Source organism: Procambarus clarkii, chromosome 50 (genome assembly GCF_040958095.1).
Source record: "Procambarus clarkii isolate CNS0578487 chromosome 50, FALCON_Pclarkii_2.0, whole genome shotgun sequence".
Lineage (NCBI taxonomy): Eukaryota > Metazoa > Arthropoda > Malacostraca > Decapoda > Cambaridae > Procambarus > Procambarus clarkii.
The window spans coordinates 15,949,495-15,969,311 of NC_091199.1; positions in this window are offsets into that span (position 1 = coordinate 15,949,495).

Here is a 19,817-nt window from a genome sequence, read left to right on the forward strand (position 1 = left end):
TTAATTAAAAGAATTTTGGAGCATGTTGAAAGATCATTCTCAAATATATTTTTACAAAATAAGTTTCTTGACATTTATGATTTCTGGGGTAAAGCTCCGTCAGCTTCCTAAAGCTAGCTTACTGATTAAGTGCCATACTACTTGGAGTCATCAGTCACAGAATTCATGTTGCCTACCGAAGACCACGAGCCAGAACCTGGCCCCCTCAGAGACGCGTGGGAGCAATGGCTCATGAACACTACATTTAAAATTTAACATCTTGCCATTGACCAAGGAAGCACCTGAAAAAGTAGGCAAATCAAAACAGACTACTGCATGGCTGAAAAATAAGACCAGCACCCCTCAAAATATCAACAGAACTCCCTTAACAAGAAAACAACCAAAACTTTGTCCAACCAGCCCCTGCTAGTCACCTACACTTTTCCCCTTGTTGTGGGAAGGGGGATGGGGGAGGAGGGAGCATGCTTGGGTGAGCCAGTTCTTGAATGATATTTGTGCCTGGAGATTATCGGTGCACTCTGGCCTCAGTTTCCTGTTTTGCTGGTGGTTTGCCTTTTTAGCCTGTTCCTACATGGAGGAACTGCCATGAGTATGTTGATGTGCTTGGTTCCAGGTTGGGTGCAGGCACCTTGTTGTCTGCCGTGGTGGCATTGGCGGCTTTGCCCAAGCTGTGTGTGCCTGTACTCCAGGAAGTGGTGTCCATGTTCTACATCACTCATCTTGCCTGTCGGCAGGCTGTGTTGGCCCAGTCGTTAGATTCAGCTTGGTTCTTGGCTCTTTTGTCTGCCTCTCCCTTTTGCCTCTCTTCTTTCTGGAGGTAGTTACTCAGTTTTTGTCTTTGGCAGCAGTTTCATGCAGTGAAGTGCAGTGAAAAGCTCTGTACCTCAGGGTACAGTCCTTGCACCGCTGCTTTTCCTTATTCTCATATCAGATATAGACAAAAATACAAGTCACAGCTTCGTATCATCCTTTGCAGATGACACAAAAATCAGTATGAAAATTACCTCGGCTGAGGACATTGAAAAACTTCAAGCTGATATTAATAAAGTTTTCGACTGGGCATCAGAAAATAACATGATGTTTAACAGTGATAAATTCCAGGTACTCAGGTACGGTAAAAATGAGGACCTTAAACATAATACAGAGTACAAAACACAATCAAATGTACCCATAGTAGGAAAACAGCATGTAAAGGATTTGGGAATAATAATGTCTGACGACCTAACGTTTAAGGAGCATAACCAAGCAAATATTGCGACAGCCAGAAAAATGATAGGATGGATTACGAGAACTTTCAAATCCAGGGATCCCATCACAATGGTTGTACTCTTCAAGTCACTTGTGTTGTCCCGTCTTGAGTACTGCTCAGTACTCACTTCCCCCTTCAGAGCAGGAGAGATTGCTGAAATAGAGGGAATACAGAGAACATATACGGCACGCATAGATGCCATAAAGCACCTAAATTATTGGGATCGTCTCAAAGCCCTCCAAATGTACTCACTAGAAAGAACACGAGAGAGATATCAAATAATATACACCTGGAAGATACTAGAGGGCCAAGTACCAAATCTACACAGTAAAATAACAACGTACTGGAGTGAACGACATGGAAGAAAATGTAGAATAGAACCAATGAAGAGCAGAGGTGCCATAGGCACAATCAGAGAACACTGTATAAACATGAGAGGTCCGCGGTTGTTCAACGTCCTCCCAGCAAGCATAAGAAATATTGCCGGAACAACCGTGGACATTTTCAAGAGGAAACTAGATTTATTCCTCCAAGGAGTGCTGGACCAACCGGGCTGTGGTGGGTATGTGGGCCTGCGGGCCGCTCCAAGCAACAGCCTGGTGGACCAAACTCTCAAAAGTCGAGCCTGGCCTCGGGCCGGGCTTGGGGAGTAGAAGAACTCCCAGAACCCCATCAACCAGGTATCATGATCTGAGGGTGAAGGGGGATCCCCAAGATCCCCTTGATCAGGTAGCAGTTTCGTGTTCTTGGGGATCTTGTTCTTGCTTTTGGAGGTGTCCTGGTAGGGCCAGGGTTTTGCCAGCTGCTGGTCAAGGTAGGTCCTCATTGCAGCTAGATTCAGGGTTATATGCGTCTCTCGCTGTTGGTTCGTCTTCTGTTCATCGACGACGCTCTTGTAATTTGCAGAGGGCTCCCCCTCCCTGTCCGGCCGGTTGTTGCCGTGAGGGGGCTTGGTGGGTGGCTGCCGGAGTGTAATGCTCCATGGGACCGTCTTCTGTCCTTTTGTGGCCTTATGCTCCTGCTGCTGTCCAATCGAATTCTGATGGATGACTTTTCCTTTTCTTATGTTTTGTTTTTCACCCCCCCCCCCCTCTTCTCCTTTCTAATTGTCATTTCCCGCCGACCTTTTGCCTGTTTTGATTATTCTTTAGGCATTCTTTGGTTTGGACACCCAGGTGTTTGAGGAGGCATACTCTTGCACCCGTAGAACTGTGGTACCCGACATCGCGAGCGAGGGGACGCTTTTATTGTCAATCCTCCTTTTGTCACTGAACCCGATCTTGACGAACTGGCAGTTCTTAACACCTTAGTCCGGGCATGACGCAGCATTGCGTCATCCGTTTACTGTCGGTAATCTTGGGGATGATGCAATGCTACGTCGTCCACTAAAATAATTGCCAAAAATCAGGTTTTTATCCGATTTTTTGGGGACTGTTTGGTAACTGTCAACAAGCCGAATGCAATCTGTGACTACAATACAAACATGAAAGGTGTTGATCACTTTGACCAAATGATCAAATATTATCACTTCATAAGGAAAACTCAGAAATGGACGAAGAAACTGACCTTCTATTTTGTGCAAATGGCTATCTACAATGCTTATGTGATGTACAACTACTACACAAAAAATACTAAACTATAATACTAAATATACTAAAATACTAAATACTAAACATTTGTGGGCAGGAATTGGGAGTGTAGCTGGAAGGCGTCTGGGCGCTCACTCACGGTTAACGCGTGGCCCATCTTCAACTCGTCGGCAGGTGGAGTGTGACCAGGTTTTTTATTTTATATGCTAATATTCCTCTAGAGAAATAAATTTCCTCTATTGGAAACCCATTGATACCAAAATGAAAGACCTAGGACGAAAATTGAGGTGACCAGAGTGAAAAGAGTGAACACATTTTATCGCTTTTGCGCGCTACTGGGTAACTCGTTTGCACTTTCTCTGTTTGCTGCGGGTAATTAGCAGGGCTTTTGGAGCTTATATGCATTTAGTGCTATAGAGAATTCTATTGCGAACACAATGATACCAAATTTAATCTCGTAGGACGAGAATTGAGGTGACAAAGTTGGAGAGTACAGTATACACTTTTCAGAATTAACGTGCGCTCCTGTGAAACGCTGGGACCCAAATCGCTCAATTGAGGGGTGGCGCGCGGGATACGACAAAGTGTTAAGGTGGCGTTTGTGGGGTGTATACTCAACGCACCCCTGGGGGGGCCCCCAGCAAGATAGGCAACATGTCTCTTGTTGGGTGTCCTGCTTCTATTTGTGGCTCCGTGGTGGGTGTGGGGGCACATTCGTGAATGAAAGTCTTTCCTCTCCTATTTATGTCAAATTCTGTTCCCCTTGTACCTTCTCGGGCTCATGGAGTGGGTGACCAAGCCCCCAACTCGGACTATAATTACCTAAGTGTAGTTACAGGATGAGAGCTACGCTCGTGGTGTCCCGTCTTCCCAGCACTCTTCGTCATATAACGCTTTGAAATTACTGACGGTCTTGGCCTCCACCAACTTCTTCCCTATAACTTGTTCCAACCGTCTACCAGCTGTTTGTGAAAGTAAATTTTCTTATATTTCTTCGGCATCTGTGTTTAGCTAGTTTAAATCTATGACCTCTTGTTCTTGAAGTTCCAGGTCTCAAGAAATCTTCCCTATTGATTTTATCAATTCCTCTTACTATTTTGTACGTAGTGATCATATCACCTCTTTTTCTTCTGTCTTCTAGTTTTGGCATATATAATGCCTCTAACCTCTCCTCGTAGCTCTTGCCCTTCAGTTCTGGGTGTAACATGGGTTAGGGTTCCTCTCTCTACTTCACTTTCCTTCTACTCCCTCTACCCGTATTCTTACTTTTCATTCTCTACCAAGGGACTCCAAAACGTTTACCAAAGCCAACTCCACGCCACGTGGTCCTAAGACGATTGACCGCCTTAGGATTCTACACCCAGTATGACGTGACCTAGGCTTTGAGCAAAACCCTAGAGTCGCCTCTACGCTGCCACCACCAGACCAGCAACACAGAGCAATGATCGAGGTCTGGATCGATCACGCTAATTAATCAACCTTGGGGCTTGATCCCCACTCGATGACCGTGGAAGCTTAAGAGTGTGAAATTAATTACACGGGAATGATTCGATGTTAGAATCGATGTTAGAATCGGCGCCCAATCTAACTCTACCTCGTGTGGACCACGTGACCAGGACAAGTTTACACATAAAACACATGGAAATAATAAAATGCAAAATATTAACAAATTTAATTTATTAAAAGAAAAACTAAAACAAAATCTAAATATGTTCACTCCCTGTCACTTTAACACTCCCTACTTGACCTGAATGGCAATGAAGACTATTCTATAAATAACCATAGCAACTATACCTCTATGTTTTACCAGCTAAAGATGTTGGGCTGGTCTTGGGGAGAGGTAAGATGTTTGACCTCTCCCAGCTGCTCTGCAGATCACACTGATCTCTTCTCGTCTGATCTAGCCCAGACTAGAACATTGTATCCTTCCGCCTAGTCAAAGTTTCACCAAGTTACTAGCCAGGTTTAAGTTATAACAATTAACCTCTGTTGTACTTAATTGATCCAGACTGGTTGAATTATTTTACTGAAATTAAATTACACAAACATCTAACGGCAGAGCTGTTCCCGATCCCCCAAAAATGGTTAATTGAACTTTGAGAAATAGTAGACCTGTCAACCCTGATGACCTATGACCGCCGGTCACTCCGCCTTACAAGTTAGATCTGATTCGTGACGTCACTGATGGTGACTTAAACTCAATAATTAGAATACTCTTGATATTGTATCCAGTACTATTATACAATACAATTTTAATGCAAAATGAATAAAGGCTAATTTTCTCTAAATTACTGAATACTATAGGATGGTTCATTATACGCAGCTATGAACAAAGCGTCGGTTATTTCCACCGCGAATTCCCCTGGGGTCCTGGTTCCCAGGTCACCATGCGGGCTCAGCTTCCCATTCTCTTTTGTCGATAACCCACTCTGGATAATTCTTACAACCAGCCTAGTTTGTTACATGGGAGTCACTTAGTAGCATGTCTTTGCACCTTTTCCAGTTTGTTGATGTGCTTCTTAAGATATGGGCACCACACAACCGCTGCATATTCTAGCTTTGGCCTAACAAAAGTCGTGAACAATTTCTTTAGTATATCGCCATCCATGTATTTAAAAGCAATTCTGAAGTTAGAAAGCGTGGCATAGGCTCCTCGTACAACGTTCTTTATGTGGTCCTCAGGTGATAGTTTTCTATCTAGAACCACCCCTAGATCTCTTTCTTTATCAGAATTCTTTAAATATTTCTCACATAATATATAGGTTGCATGGGGTCTATGTTCTCCTATTCCACATTCCATAATGTGGCATTTATTAATATTAAATTCCATTTGCCAAGTGGTGCTCCACTGTGTTGGAAGATCGGGCTCTGTAGCCCCCCACTGCATTGGGCCTCGACCTTGCTCCTCTTTTGACCCTCCTGACTACTCCCCTCGGCTCCCCTCCCTCCTCTGTGGTTGGGTCGAGCCACAAGCGCCCAGTGGTGACCACCTCATCCACTGACATGGCTCAGTCTTTCATTGTGATTACTGCACCTTTTAACCCCTCTCTCTCTGGGGGTTCTCAATGCTGTCCACGCCACGGCCGCACTCGCTCAACCCCTTCCCATACTAATGCGTACCAAGCCTTGTTTGGTCCCGCTTCGTGGGCCAAATACTTTGATCTCCTCCCTCTGGATTCTACACCTCCTGACGATTTCTCTCTCCATAGGCACCTTGTTGATTCAGTTGATGCCTCTGTTACTTTCAACCCCACCCGTCTCCGTATACGTGTCGTTGCTGCTCCTTCTCAGGATGCGGCCACCCGCTTGGCCGCCTTATCCTGCCTTGGAGAGACCCCTGTTCAGGTCTCCAAGAATGCTCGGTTGAATGCCAGGGTGTTGGCACTATTCTCCCACCCCATGTTGCAACCGGTGTTAGGAACCTACAGGACTGTCAAAAAGATATTCAACATATCCTCGAAACCCAGGGCCATTCTGTCCTCCAGGTAGACACTTTTACTCGTCCCCCTCATGGTCGTCGCCGTCAGTCCCTTCGGGTTGTGAAGATTATCTTTGATGGTAGTTACCCTTCCACCATCAAAGGAAATGTCCAGGAGTACATTCCCCTATCCTCGGCTCTGTAATAAGTGCTGGAGGTTTGGGCATGGTGCCCTCCGATGCTCCTGTACTGTCTTTCTCTGTCCTTTGTGTGGGGACGAAGGTCATTCTAAGTTGGAGTGCACTTCTCCACCGGCTCGCTGCCTCAATTGCGATGAGGCCCACCCTACCTTCTCCCACGTGTGTGTACATTACAAACTTGAAACTGCCATCCTCACCTTAAAGCACCGGGAACATTTGTCTTTTCCTGAGGTGAGGCACCAAGTTCGCCGTCTCCCCACTTTCGCTGGCGTCTGTTATGCTCGTGTGTTGCGCTCTTCCTCTCCTCGTCCTTCCCACCTTCCACAGTCACACAACTGTTTCCAGGCCTTAGACCCAGACATGCCCACCACCACCTCTGTTCCTTCAAGTTCTGTCCTGAAGGGTCCCCCTCATGGTTCTCTGTCTGGTGTTCCTCTTCTTTCTACCCAGTCTGTCTCATCTCCTGTGTCTTCTTCCTCGTCTCCCTCCGATCCTCCTTCCCATCCTTCTCCGTCTCTTAGCTCTCCACGCCGCCTGTCTGTGCGGGCTGATGTCCATCACTCTCCCAGCGGTCATTGTGTTGTTTGCTCTCGTTCTTCTTGTCCTGTTGAGATGCTTGAATCTGTTGTCCAGTACATTGTGGTTTCTGGGACGCCTACCTCTGAGTCAAAAGCGAAAGCCTGACTCATCTCCTTCCTCCTCCCCGGCGAGTAAGAAGGCTTCACTTTTTTCCTCGCCCCCTATCTCTGACTCGCTCGCTCCATCCCCTCCTGTTTCGGTGGTTGTGTCCCCTGTTCTTGCTATGGAGGTTTCCTTGGCCCCCGCTTCCCTCTCAGTTGCTGCCCTTGCTGAGGTGCACTCCCTGGTTTCTGCCCCTCCTGTTACTGTCCTTCGGATGTCTCCCCCCCCCCTCCTCCTCCGGACCCCTGCTCGTCCGCCTCTGGTCGGTCCTCTCACTCCCTTCCCTCCATCCTTACTCAGTTTATCCATGCTCCATCCTTACTCAGTTTACTCATGCTCCCTAACCCTGACTTTGCTGACTCTGATCCTGTGCTTCTTTAACGTTCTGTGTTCCTTTTTGACCTTTGTTTCTTCATTGTCCTCTGTTGCTGTCCTTTCTCTTCTTGTCGATGTCTATTCTTCAATGGAATATTCGCGGATATTACGCCAATTTCCATGAACTCCATCTTCTGATTTCACAGTTTTTGCCCCTTTGTCTCTGTAATTACCTAAGTGTAATTACCTAAGTGTAGTTACAGGATGAGAGCTACGCTCGTGGTGTCCCGTCTTCCCAGCACTCTTTGTCATATAACGCTTTGAAACTACTGACGGTCTTGGCCTCCACCACCTTCTCACTTAACTTGTTCCAACCGTCTACCACTCTATTTGCGAAGGTGAATTTTCTTATATTTCTTCGGCATCTGTGTTTAGCTAGTTTAAATCTATGACCTCTTGTTCTTGAAATTCCAGGTCTCAGGAAGTCTTCCCTGTCGATTTTATCAATTCCTGTTACTATTTTGTATGTAGTGATCATATCACCTCTTTTTCTTCTGTCTTCTAGTTTTGGCATATTTAATGCTTCTAACCTCTCCTCGTAGCTCTTGCCCTTCAGTTCTGGGAGCCACTTAGTAGCATGTCTTTGCACCTTTTCCAGTTTGTTGATGTGCTTCTTAAGATATGGGCACCACACAACCGCTGCATATTCTAGCTTTGGCCTAACAAAAGTCGTGAACAATTTCTTTAGTATATCGCCATCCATGTATTTAAAAGCAATTCTGAAGTTAGAAAGCGTGGCATAGGCTCCTCGTACAACGTTCTTTATGTGGTCCTCAGGTGATAGTTTTCTATCTAGAACCACCCCTAGATCTCTTTCTTTATCAGAATTCTTTAAATATTTCTCACATAATATATAGGTTGCATGGGGTCTATGTTCTCCTACTCCACATTCCATAATGTGGCATTTATTAATATTAAATTCCATTTGCCAAGTGGTGCTCCACTGTGTTGGAAGATCGGGCTCTGTAGCCCCCCACTGCATTGGGCCTCGACCTTGCTCCTCTTTTGACCCTCCTGACTACTCCCCTCGGCTCCCCTCCCTCCTCTGTGGTTGGGTCGAGCCACAAGCGCCCAGTGGTGACCACCTCATCCACTGACATGGCTCAGTCTTTCATTGTGATTACTGCACCTTTTAACCCCTCTCTCTCTGGGGGTTCTCAATGCTGTCCACGCCACGGCCGCACTCGCTCAACCCCTTCCCATACTAATGCGTACCAAGCCTTGTTTGGTCCCGCTTCGTGGGCCAAATACTTTGATCTCCTCCCTCTGGATTCTACACCTCCTGACGATTTCTCTCTCCATAGGCACCTTGTTGATTCAGTTGATGCCTCTGTTACTTTCAACCCCACCCGTCTCCGTATACGTGTCGTTGCTGCTCCTTCTCAGGATGCGGCCACCCGCTTGGCCGCCTTATCCTGCCTTGGAGAGACCCCTGTTCAGGTCTCCAAGAATGCTCGGTTGAATGCCAGGGTGTTGGCACTATTCTCCCACCCCATGTTGCAACCGGTGTTAGGAACCTACAGGACTGCCAAAAAGATATTCAACATATCCTCGAAGCCCAGGGCCATTCTGTCCTCCAGGTAGACACTTTTACTCGTCCCCCTCATGGTCGTCGCCGTCAGTCCCTTCGGGTTGTGAAGATTATCTTTGATGGTAGTTACCCTTCCACCATCAAAGGAAATGTCCAGGAGTACATTCCCCTATCCTCGGCTCTGTAATAAGTGCTGGAGGTTTGGGCATGGTGCCCTCCGATGCTCCTGTACTGTCTTTCTCTGTCCTTTGTGTGGGGACGAAGGTCATTCTAAGTTGGAGTGCACTTCTCCACCGGCTCGCTGCCTCAATTGCGATGAGGCCCACCCTACCTTCTCCCACGTGTGTGTACATTACAAACTTGAAACTGCCATCCTCACCTTAAAGCACCGGGAACATTTGTCTTTTCCTGAGGTGAGGCACCAAGTTCGCCGTCTCCCCACTTTCGCTGGCGTCTGTTATGCTCGTGTGTTGCGCTCTTCCTCTCCTCGTCCTTCCCACCTTCCACAGTCACACAACTGTTTCCAGGCCTTAGACCCAGACATGCCCACCACCACCTCTGTTCCTTCAAGTTCTGTCCTGAAGGGTCCCCCTCATGGTTCTCTGTCTGGTGTTCCTCTTCTTTCTACCCAGTCTGTCTCATCTCCTGTGTCTTCTTCCTCGTCTCCCTCCGATCCTCCTTCCCATCCTTCTCCGTCTCTTAGCTCTCCACGCCGCCTGTCTGTGCGGGCTGATGTCCATCACTCTCCCAGCGGTCATTGTGTTGTTTGCTCTCGTTCTTCTTGTCCTGTTGAGATGCTTGAATCTGTTGTCCAGTACATTGTGGTTTCTGGGACGCCTACCTCTGAGTCAAAAGCGAAAGCCTGACTCATCTCCTTCCTCCTCCCCGGCGAGTAAGAAGGCTTCACTTTCTTCCTCGCCCCCTATCTCTGACTCGCTCGCTCCATCCCCTCCTGTTTCGGTGGTTGTGTCCCCTGTTCTTGCTATGGAGGTTTCCTTGGCCCCCGCTTCCCTCTCAGTTGCTGCCCTTGCTGAGGTGCACTCCCTGGTTTCTGCCCCTCCTGTTACTGTCCTTCGGATGTCTCCCCCCCCCCCCTCCTCCTCCGGACCCCTGCTCGTCCGCCTCTGGTCGGTCCTCTCACTCCCTTCCCTCCATCCTTACTCAGTTTATCCATGCTCCATCCTTACTCAGTTTACTCATGCTCCCTAACCCTGACTTTGCTGACTCTGATCCTGTGCTTCTTTAACGTTCTGTGTTCCTTTTTGACCTTTGTTTCTTCATTGTCCTCTGTTGCTGTCCTTTCTCTTCTTGTCGATGTCTATTCTTCAATGGAATATTCGCGGATATTACGCCAATTTCCATGAACTCCATCTTCTGATTTCACAGTTTTTGCCCCTTTGTCTCTGTAATTACCTAAGTGTAATTACCTAAGTGTAGTTACAGGATGAGAGCTACGCTCGTGGTGTCCCGTCTTCCCAGCACTCTTTGTCATATAACGCTTTGAAACTACTGACGGTCTTGGCCTCCTCCACCTTCTCACTTAACTTGTTCCAACCGTCTACCACTCTATTTGCGAAGGTGAATTTTCTTATATTTCTTCGGCATCTGTGTTTAGCTAGTTTAAATCTATGACCTCTAGTTCTTGAAATTCCAGGTCTCAGGAAGTCTTCCCTGTCGATTTTATCAATTCCTGTTACTATTTTGTATGTAGTGATCATATCACCTCTTTTTCTTCTGTCTTCTAGTTTTGGCATATTTAATGCTTCTAACCTCTCCTCGTAGCTCTTGCCCTTCAGTTCTGGGAGCCACTTAGTAGCATGTCTTTGCACCTTTTCCAGTTTGTTGATGTGCTTCTTAAGATATGGGCACCACACAACAGCTGCATATTCTAGCTTTGGCCTAACAAAAGTCGTGAACAATTTCTTTAGTATATCGCCATCCATGTATTTAAATGCAATTCTGAAGTTAGAAAGCATAGCATAGGCTCCTTGCACAATATTCTTTATGTGGTCCTCAGGTGATAGTTTTCTATCTAGAACCACTCCTAGATCTCTTTCTTTATCAGAATTCTTTAAAGATTTCTCACATAATATATAGGTTGTGTGGGGTCTATGTTCTCCTATTCCACATTCCATAACATGACATTTATTAACATTAGCAGTCTAACGTTTAGCAGTCTCCGTGGTGTAGTGGTAAGACACTCGCCTGGCGTTCCGCGAGCGCTATGTCATGGGTTCGTATCCTGGCCGGGGAGGATTTACTGGGCGCAATTCCTTAACTGTAGCCTCTGTTTAACGCAACAGTAAAATGTGTACTTGGATGAAAAAACGATTCTTCGCGGCAGGGGATCGTATTCCAGGGACCATAGGATTAAGGACTTGCCCGAAACGCTACGCGTACTAGTGGCTGTACAAGAATGTAACAACTCTTGTATATATCTCAAAAAAAAAAAAAAAAAAAAAAAAAAAAAATTAAATTCCATTTGCCAAGTGGTGCTCCATATACTTATTTTGTCCAGGTCTTCTTGAAGGGCATGACAGTCATCTAAATTTCTTATCCTTCCTATTATCTTAGCATCATCAGCAAACATGTTCATATTCTGTATACCAACTGGTAGATCATTTATGTACACAATAAACATCACTGGTGCAAGAACTGAACCCTGTGGTACTCCACTTGTGACATTTCTCCATTCCGATACATTGCCTCTGATTATACTGCCCTCATTTTTCTATCAGTCAGAAAATTTTTCATCCATGATAGAAGCTTACCTGTCACCCCTCCAATATTTTCCAGTTTCCAGAACAACCTCTTATGTGGAACTCTGTCGAAAGCCTTTTTTAGGTCCAGATAGATGCAGTCAACCCAACCATCTCTTTCCTGTAATATCTCTGTGGCTCGATCATAGAAACTGAGTAAATTCGATACACAGGATCTTCCAGATCGAAAACCATACTGTCTGTCTGATATTATATCATTTCTCTCTAGGTGTTCTACCCATTTAGTTTTGATTAGTTTTTCCAATACTTTCACTATTACATTTGTCAATGATACAGGTCTATAATTGAGGGGGTCTTCCCTGCTGCCACTTTTGTAGATTGGAACTATGTTAGCCTGTTTCCACCCGTCTGCTACGATTCCTGTACACAGGGATGCCTGAAAGATCAGGTGAAGTGGAATGCTGAGCTCAGATGCACATTCTCTCAGAACCTATGGTGAAACGCCATCTGGGCCAGCTGCTTTGTTCTTACCGAGCTCCTTGAGCATTTTTTCCACTTCGTCTCTAGACACCTCTATGTGTTCTATGTTGTTCTCTGGAATTCTTATTGTATCTGGTTCCCTAAAGATTTCATTTTGTACAAACACACTTTGGAACTTTTCGTTTAGTGTTTCACACATTTCCTTTTCATCTTCCGTGAATCTATTTCCCATTTTCAACCTCTGAATATTATCCTTTACCTGCAATTTGTTGTTTATGAATTTATAGAATAGACCTGGTTCTGTTTTACATTTGTCCGCAATCCCTTTTTAAAAATTTCTTTCTGCCTCTCTCCTCACTGCCGTGTAATTGTTTCTCGCATCTTTGTATCGCTGGTATGTTTGGGGGTTCGGCCTCTTCCTGTATTGATTCCATTTTTGTGTCTTTCGGTCTCTAGCCCTCTCGCAATTTCTATTGAACCAATCCTGTTTCCCAGTTCTGCATCTCTGTTTTGGTATAAATTTTTTTGTGCCTTTATCATATATTTCACAAAACTTGCCATACATCTCATTCACTTCCTTGCCTAGCATCAAGTCTGTCCAATTATACTCACTAAAAAAATTTCTAAGGTCACCATAATGTCCTCTCCTGAAGTCTGGTTTTTCAACTGCTTCAACCTCCTTATTTTCTTCCAGCTTATAACGCATTGCATACTTTATTCCCAAAAAGACATGGTCACTTTTACCCAAGGGAGGAAGGTACTGAATGTCAAATATCTCTTCCTCCTTCCTGGTAAATATCAAATCTAGCATGGAGGGAACGTCCCCTTCCCTCATCCTCGTAGCTTGTTTAACATGTTGATACAAGAATGTTTCCAGGATGAGGTCTACAAATTTACAGGTCCAAAAATCTTCTGTTTTAGCTTCATATGCTTCCCAGTCTATGGAAGTCTCCAGGAGCCGATGCTTGGTGCTTATCCTTGTGGCTTCCGTGGCTATTTCTTCCTCTCCCCCCCTCCCCTCCCCTAGTTTTTGCTGGAGCCCATTCCTCTTCTGCTCTCCTGATTCGTACTGATGTTTCCTTCATCCCCTTACTTTTTCCGTCACCTCTCCAATGTTCTGCTGCACGTGTCTTTGTGCGTAAAGGTACTCGGTTTGTTCCATTTATCTCCCTCCCAAATGTCCCGCTTTCTCTTTTCGATCTTAAATACCTTCTAGACTCCTTGCCGGAGCCTTCTAGACTCCTTGCCGGAGCCTTCTAGACTCCTTGCCGGAGCCTTCTAGACTCCTTGCCGGAGCCTTCTAGACTCCTTGCCGGAGCCTGTGCTCCTGCTGGATGATTTCAATTGTCGACATACTCTCTGGGCTGATTTTCTGACTAACACCTGGGGTCGCCTTCTCGAACGTTCATCCTCTCTTCTTCCTTGTCTCTTCTGAATTCTGGTGAGCCCACTCATTTGGACTCTCAGACTTGCACCCTTTCCTGTCTTGGTCTTTCTCTCTGCTCGTCATCTCTTTACTTGGATTTCACGTGGCAGGTTATTGATGACCTTCATGGCAGTGACCATTTCCCCGTCCATGTTACCTTTTTCTCTTTTCACCCTCCCCTCTCCTTTCCTAGGTGGCAGTTTGCCAAGGCAGATTGGAACCTATTTACCCTCCATGCTGCTCTCTCTGACCTCTCCATTCTGCTTCTCCCTTGTGCCCTCCTCCTTTTTCATGACACCATTTTCAACGCTGGACTCCACTCTATTCCTCGCTCTTCCTCTCGGGGACCACGGAAGTGTGTTCCCTGGTGGAATGTGGACTGCTCGGGCTGTCCGCTGTAAGCGTGCAGCCTGAAATAGACACCGCCGCCGGCAGACGGCTGATTCTTTTCTTTTGTTTCAGGAGGCGAATGCGGTGGTGCGTAGGGCCATCCGTACAACTAAGCGTAAGTGTTGGAAGTCTTATGTCTCCACCATTACGTCCGAAACTCTTCTGCCGCAGATCTGGAAGTGTATCTGCAAGATAAAGAGCAAGTTCGTTCCCGATGTCTCGCCAGTCCTTTACCTCCAAAGTACTCTTGTGGTGGATTCGTTGCGGGTCGCGACCGAACTGGGTTCCCTCTTTTCTTCTGTTAGCTCTGGTTCTCATCTTCCTCAATCTTTCCTTCTTCGAAAACCTGTTCTTAAATCTCGTCCTTTAGATTTCTGCTCTCATCTCAGACTTCTCTATAACGATCCCTTCTCTCTTTGAACTTCAGTCTGCCCTGGCCTTTTGCGGTTCTACGGTGGTGGGCTCCAATGGCATTCCTTATGAGATGCTTCACCATCTCCCTCCATGCACCTCTCAATATGTACCGAGTCTGTATAATCACGTCTGGGAGTCGTCGTCAGTCCCTGAAGACTGGCTCGATGCCGTTGTCCTCCCTGTTCGGAAACCCAGGGTCTCTTGGGACATCCCCTAAAGACTTCCGCTCTATTGCCCTCACGAGTTGTGTCTGCAAACTCTTTAAACGTATGGTTAACATTCGTCTCATGTGGTTCTTAGAACACTGTCATCATCTCTCCCCTTCTCAGTTTGGTTTTCGCAAGTGCCGCAGCACAACAGGTGTCCTGGTGAAATTGGAGGTCTATATTCGTATTGCTTTTGCTGCGAAGACCTCCGGTGTTGCCGTCTTTTTTTTACCTGGAAAAGGCTTACGACACCATTTGGCATTATCATATTCTGTCCCAACTTCATTCTTTTGACCTGTGTGGTAATCTCCCTCTCTTTCTCCAAAGCTTCCTCTCTCGTCGTTCCTTTCGAGTGAGGCTTGGTGCTACTCCCTCTGCCATTTTTCAGCAATACGAGGGTGTGCCCCAAGGTAGTGTTCTGAGCACTACTCTTTTTCTGGTTGCCTTCAATGGTCTTCCTCTCTTCCTTCTGGCGTCTTCTCCGCTCTCTGTCGACGATCTTACCCTTTGCTGTCAGGGTGATGATTTGCCTCTCCTTTAACGGCGATTAATGCATGTCATCTTGGGCCACCGATCATGGCATTAGGTTCTCTATGTCTAAGACTTGTGCTATGACTTTTACTCGGAAGCATGTCGTTCTTCGTCCCGCTTTGTCGCTTTATGGTGATCCCATTGTGTACAGGGATTCCACTAAGCTTTTGGGGTTAATCTTTGACACTCATTTGTCTTGGTCACCCCATATCTCTTACCTCCGAGTTGAATGCTCTAAGGTCCTTACCCTCCTTAAGGTATTGTCCCATACTCCTTGGGGAGCGGATAGGTGCACTCTCCTCGCTTTACATTCCTCTATCGTCCTGTCTAAACTCAATTATGGTTGCCCTGCTTACTCGTCTGCTTCTCCTCCTACTCTTTGGCGTCTCGATGCTTTGCACTATACTGGATTGCGCCTCAGCTCTGGCGCCTTTCGTTCGACTCCTGCCCTCAGCTTGTATGTTGACACTGGCTTCCTATCTCTCCAGGACCGCCATGAGCGCTATTGTCTTCGCTATCTTGCGCAGTCCTTGCAACATCCTTCCTCTCACCTCTGTCATGCTTTAACTTTTACCCATCGTGGTTCCTGTTCCTCTTCATCACCTCCCTCTTTCTGTCCGGTTATCTCCCTTACAGGATTCTCTTTCTGTTCGTATTTCTAATATTCCGCCTCCTATTGTTCCTTCCTTGTCCCCATGGAGTCCCCCTTCCGAAGTTTTGTACATCTTTGACCCCGCATCACTAAAGCTTTTATTCCTCCTATGGTTCTGAAATGCCTTTTCCTTGAGCACTTTTCTTCGCACTCCCGCTCCGTTTCCATCTTCACTGATGGGTCTAAGTCTGCGGACGGTGTAGGCTACTCTGTTGTTTTTCCTGACCGCACTTGTATGTATCGTCTACCTCCGGAGACTAGCATCTTCACAGCAGAACTTTATACTATTCTCTATGCTCTTCGTCTCCTGCTTTCTCATTGTTAATCTTCCTTTGTAGTTGTCGTTGACTCTCATAGTGCCCTCATGGCTCTCGGGTCCTTTAATCCAGTCCATCCAGTGGTCGTCGAGATTCAGCATTGGCTGTTTCTTATTTCCAGTAAATTTAAGTCAGTTGAGTTTTGCTGGGTTCCCAGCCATATTGGTGTGTCTTTAAATGAGCGTGCGGATGCTGCCGCTAAGGAAGCTGTCCGCTCTTGTCCCATCTCCCGTAAAGGTATTCCTTATTCCGCCTTTTACCCGGTTATTCATTCCTCCATCCTTACCCGTTGGCAGGATTGTTGGTCTTCTGTTACTTGAAACAAACTGTGTACTCTTAAGAGTAATGTGTCCTCATGGCCTTCCTCCTACCACCGTAACCGGCGATGGGAAACAGCTCTGGCGAGGTTGTGTATTGACCATACACGCCTAACTCATGGCCACTTAATGGAGCACCGCCTAGCTCCTTATTGTCCAAATTGTATTGTCCCTCTTATGGTCGTGCATATCCTTGTTGAATGTTCTGACTTCCAGGACGAGCGTGTGTGTTGCTTTCCGACCGTTCCTCACGGTCGCTTGTCCCTCAATAGAATTGGAATGGTCACTTGTCCCTCGATAGAATTCTTGGTGAATCAGATACTTTTTTATATCTTTCGCCTTATGCGTTTCTGTTCTCGTATTGGCATCCTTGGTGATATTTAGCACCCCTCTGATTATACCGCACATTTGATGGTGCTACATAGCCTTCCTGGTTTGGTGCCTTCTTTTGATATTTACAGTGGAACCTCGAGTGATGAGCGGCTCCAGTTATGAGCATTTTGAGTATGCCACTCACAGAAAATATGCCTCGACTGACGAGCTTTCGCTCGATTAACAAGCATTCCTGCTGGTTCTCGGACAACTCCGACGACAGTTTTGTTGTTGTTTCGCAAGACGAGTTTACCACATGACGAGCTCGGTGCCGGAACGGATTAAGCTTGTTAATCGAGACGCCACTGTACATATTTGCAGAGAGCTACCACTGTTCGTGCTGGCCCTTTTGTGGTGTGCCCCTTTAATAGAGCAGTTTAGTTGGGAGGTGGGCAGATTTCTTAGTTTGCAGATTCCTGTTCTTATGATTTGTGGACTTTTTGGATTATTTTACATGGTCTGTGTTGGAGTTGGTCATTCCATTTCTCCAGCCTGGGGTCGGGGCTTTGGGGGCAGGCATCTTTCCCTTGACCTTTTTGGGCCATTGTGTCTGTGTGGCATATGTATCGGTGACTTTTGGCATGGTCGAAATGACTGCACCTCTTAGCTGAGTGTGCTGCTTGTTCGGTTCTGAAATGGAACTTTGCAACTCTCCGTTTTATCCTTGACCTTTGGGGGTTCAGTGCTCATCCTCTTTCCCTTTCTGCGTGATGACTCTAGCCCAGGTTCATCTTGTGTTGGAGGCATAGTCCTGGGTGATTTCTGTGGATCTCCAGGGTGCTTACTGGCATGTCTTTTAACATCCGAGGTTCAGAACCTGATTAGGCTTCATAGTGGGGCATCAGACTTTCATTTCAAGGTTCTTCCCTTCGTCTTGTATCTGACTCCTCATGTTTTCCCCAGATTAGCTTGGGTCTTGGTGATGCGTCTTAATTTTTGGGGGTTCATGTTCAATTCTACATCAACTACTGGTTGGTGTGGAACTTCATTTATTTAGTCCATTTGCCTTCTAACCAGGGATCTAGTTCTTTCCCAACTCATAGGGTTTGGGTTCCTGGTGACCTGGTGGAAGTCCCAGTTGGTTACATTCCAGGTTTGGACTTGGTTGGGCCTCGTATACAACTCTTGGTCAGCATCGCTTTCCCTTCTTCTGGTGGCTTTGCACCAGCTGCAGTGCCACCACCTGCCAGTGTCGAGGCGACTCTGGGTGACTTGGCATTTGCTCAAGCGGTTGTGTGGGAGCCTGAACTCTGCCTATGTTGTTTTCCACTGGGCTGGGTGTAGCTTCAGGGTTAATTCTGGTTTCTCCAGATCCGTTCTTTATGCTGCTGCCGCGACTGTTGTATTCAGACCTGATTGCCTTACACCAGTTGCCGCATTATCGACTTTCTCTTTGGGATTTTCAGGGTTTAGTTCCTTGGTGTCTTCCTCCGCTGTCAATTAACATTTTTACAGATGCAGTAGCCCTGGGTTGAGGTTTCATGACCAGTACTCACCAGGCCGCTCAGGGTTGTTGGCCCATTCCATTCCGTTGAGTGCACAGTACAGCATAGAAGTTTGCGGCCACATGGCATGCCCTGAGAAGGATTCAGATTCCTCTAAAGTCAATGCTATTTCTTCGTTCAAACTGTTCCCCAGTAGTTCATTGTCTGAACAGCGGGAGGGGATTTCCTTTGATCCATTGTCCTTTGGAGTTGATTGCTGTGAGATTGGAGGGGGGGGGGGGGGGTAGCTCATCTACTGGTTTCTTGGGGTTTCATTCTCTGTGCTATTCAGGAACAGGGAGTGTCCAACTCTCCTGCAGATGGTCTTTCTCTTTTCCTTGACAGTTCTTCTTCGCAATACGTGCAGTTTGCATGAAGGTTCTTCTTCCCGATGACTGCACGAGTGGAAATGTTGAAAGATGCAGCATGCACAGCAGCACATCAATGATCAGGATGTGGCAGAGGAGGGGAAGATATCGGCATCTTCTATGTGGGCAAGGATAAAGCCAAAATGAACAGATGGGAGGAAAGGGACTCAGGACAGGAAAGATGAGGAGTCCCATAAAAGGTGGAAGCTAAGCGTCGCCGAATTATAGAAAGTGCGGGATGTAGGCAAGAGACGGAGGGTGGGAAGCGTAGGATATTTGGGAGGCAGTCGCTAATCATGTGGGAAAAGTCTAACTCTAAATATTAATAATAATCATACAAATTGAATACTAAGATAACTCCGAAGAACCACCTCCTTTCATATAAAAAGAAGGAAAATGAATTAATGTGAAATGACCCAAAGAGCCAGTGGACCTAGATTAAATCAGTAGAATATTAAGAGCATGAAATGAACAGTAGTTACAATTAATTAAAGAGTAGACTTAACACACAAATCTGGGAGGTTACATACTAAAAGATTAATATATCCCTAGTATTATTTCAGCACTGGTTCTACGCTGAAGTAAATAGAAAATGAATGAATGTAAATTTGTCTAATTACACATTGAAATATTATATACATACATAAGAAATGAATAGCACATGTATAAGTAATAAATCATGGAAATAAATCAATTAAGAATGTGCCTAAAGTATCTACGAAAAATTAGTATGAGGGTTTAGCTGTTAAGAAGACTTCACAACGTTCATTTCACAGCTCAAATACTCGTAGACGTAATCTTGTTGACAAGGTTATTATTGAGAACACAGGGCAATGGAAACCGCATGGAGGGGAAGATTATCTCGGCTTGTCCTCACAATCCACGCTGGAATCACAATAAAATTGAAGAAAATGCCTAGGCTAGTAAATTATTCCACTATTTATTAGAAAAGGTGGAGACATGAATACGAGGGAAACTAACGTGGGTTTTGTGGTCTTCTTGCTGTATGACGACGAGCAACCTACACATTAATTTATATGTGCACACTAAAAAAACTAACGTAGGAACTGTAGTTATACTTATTACGCTCGCCATTA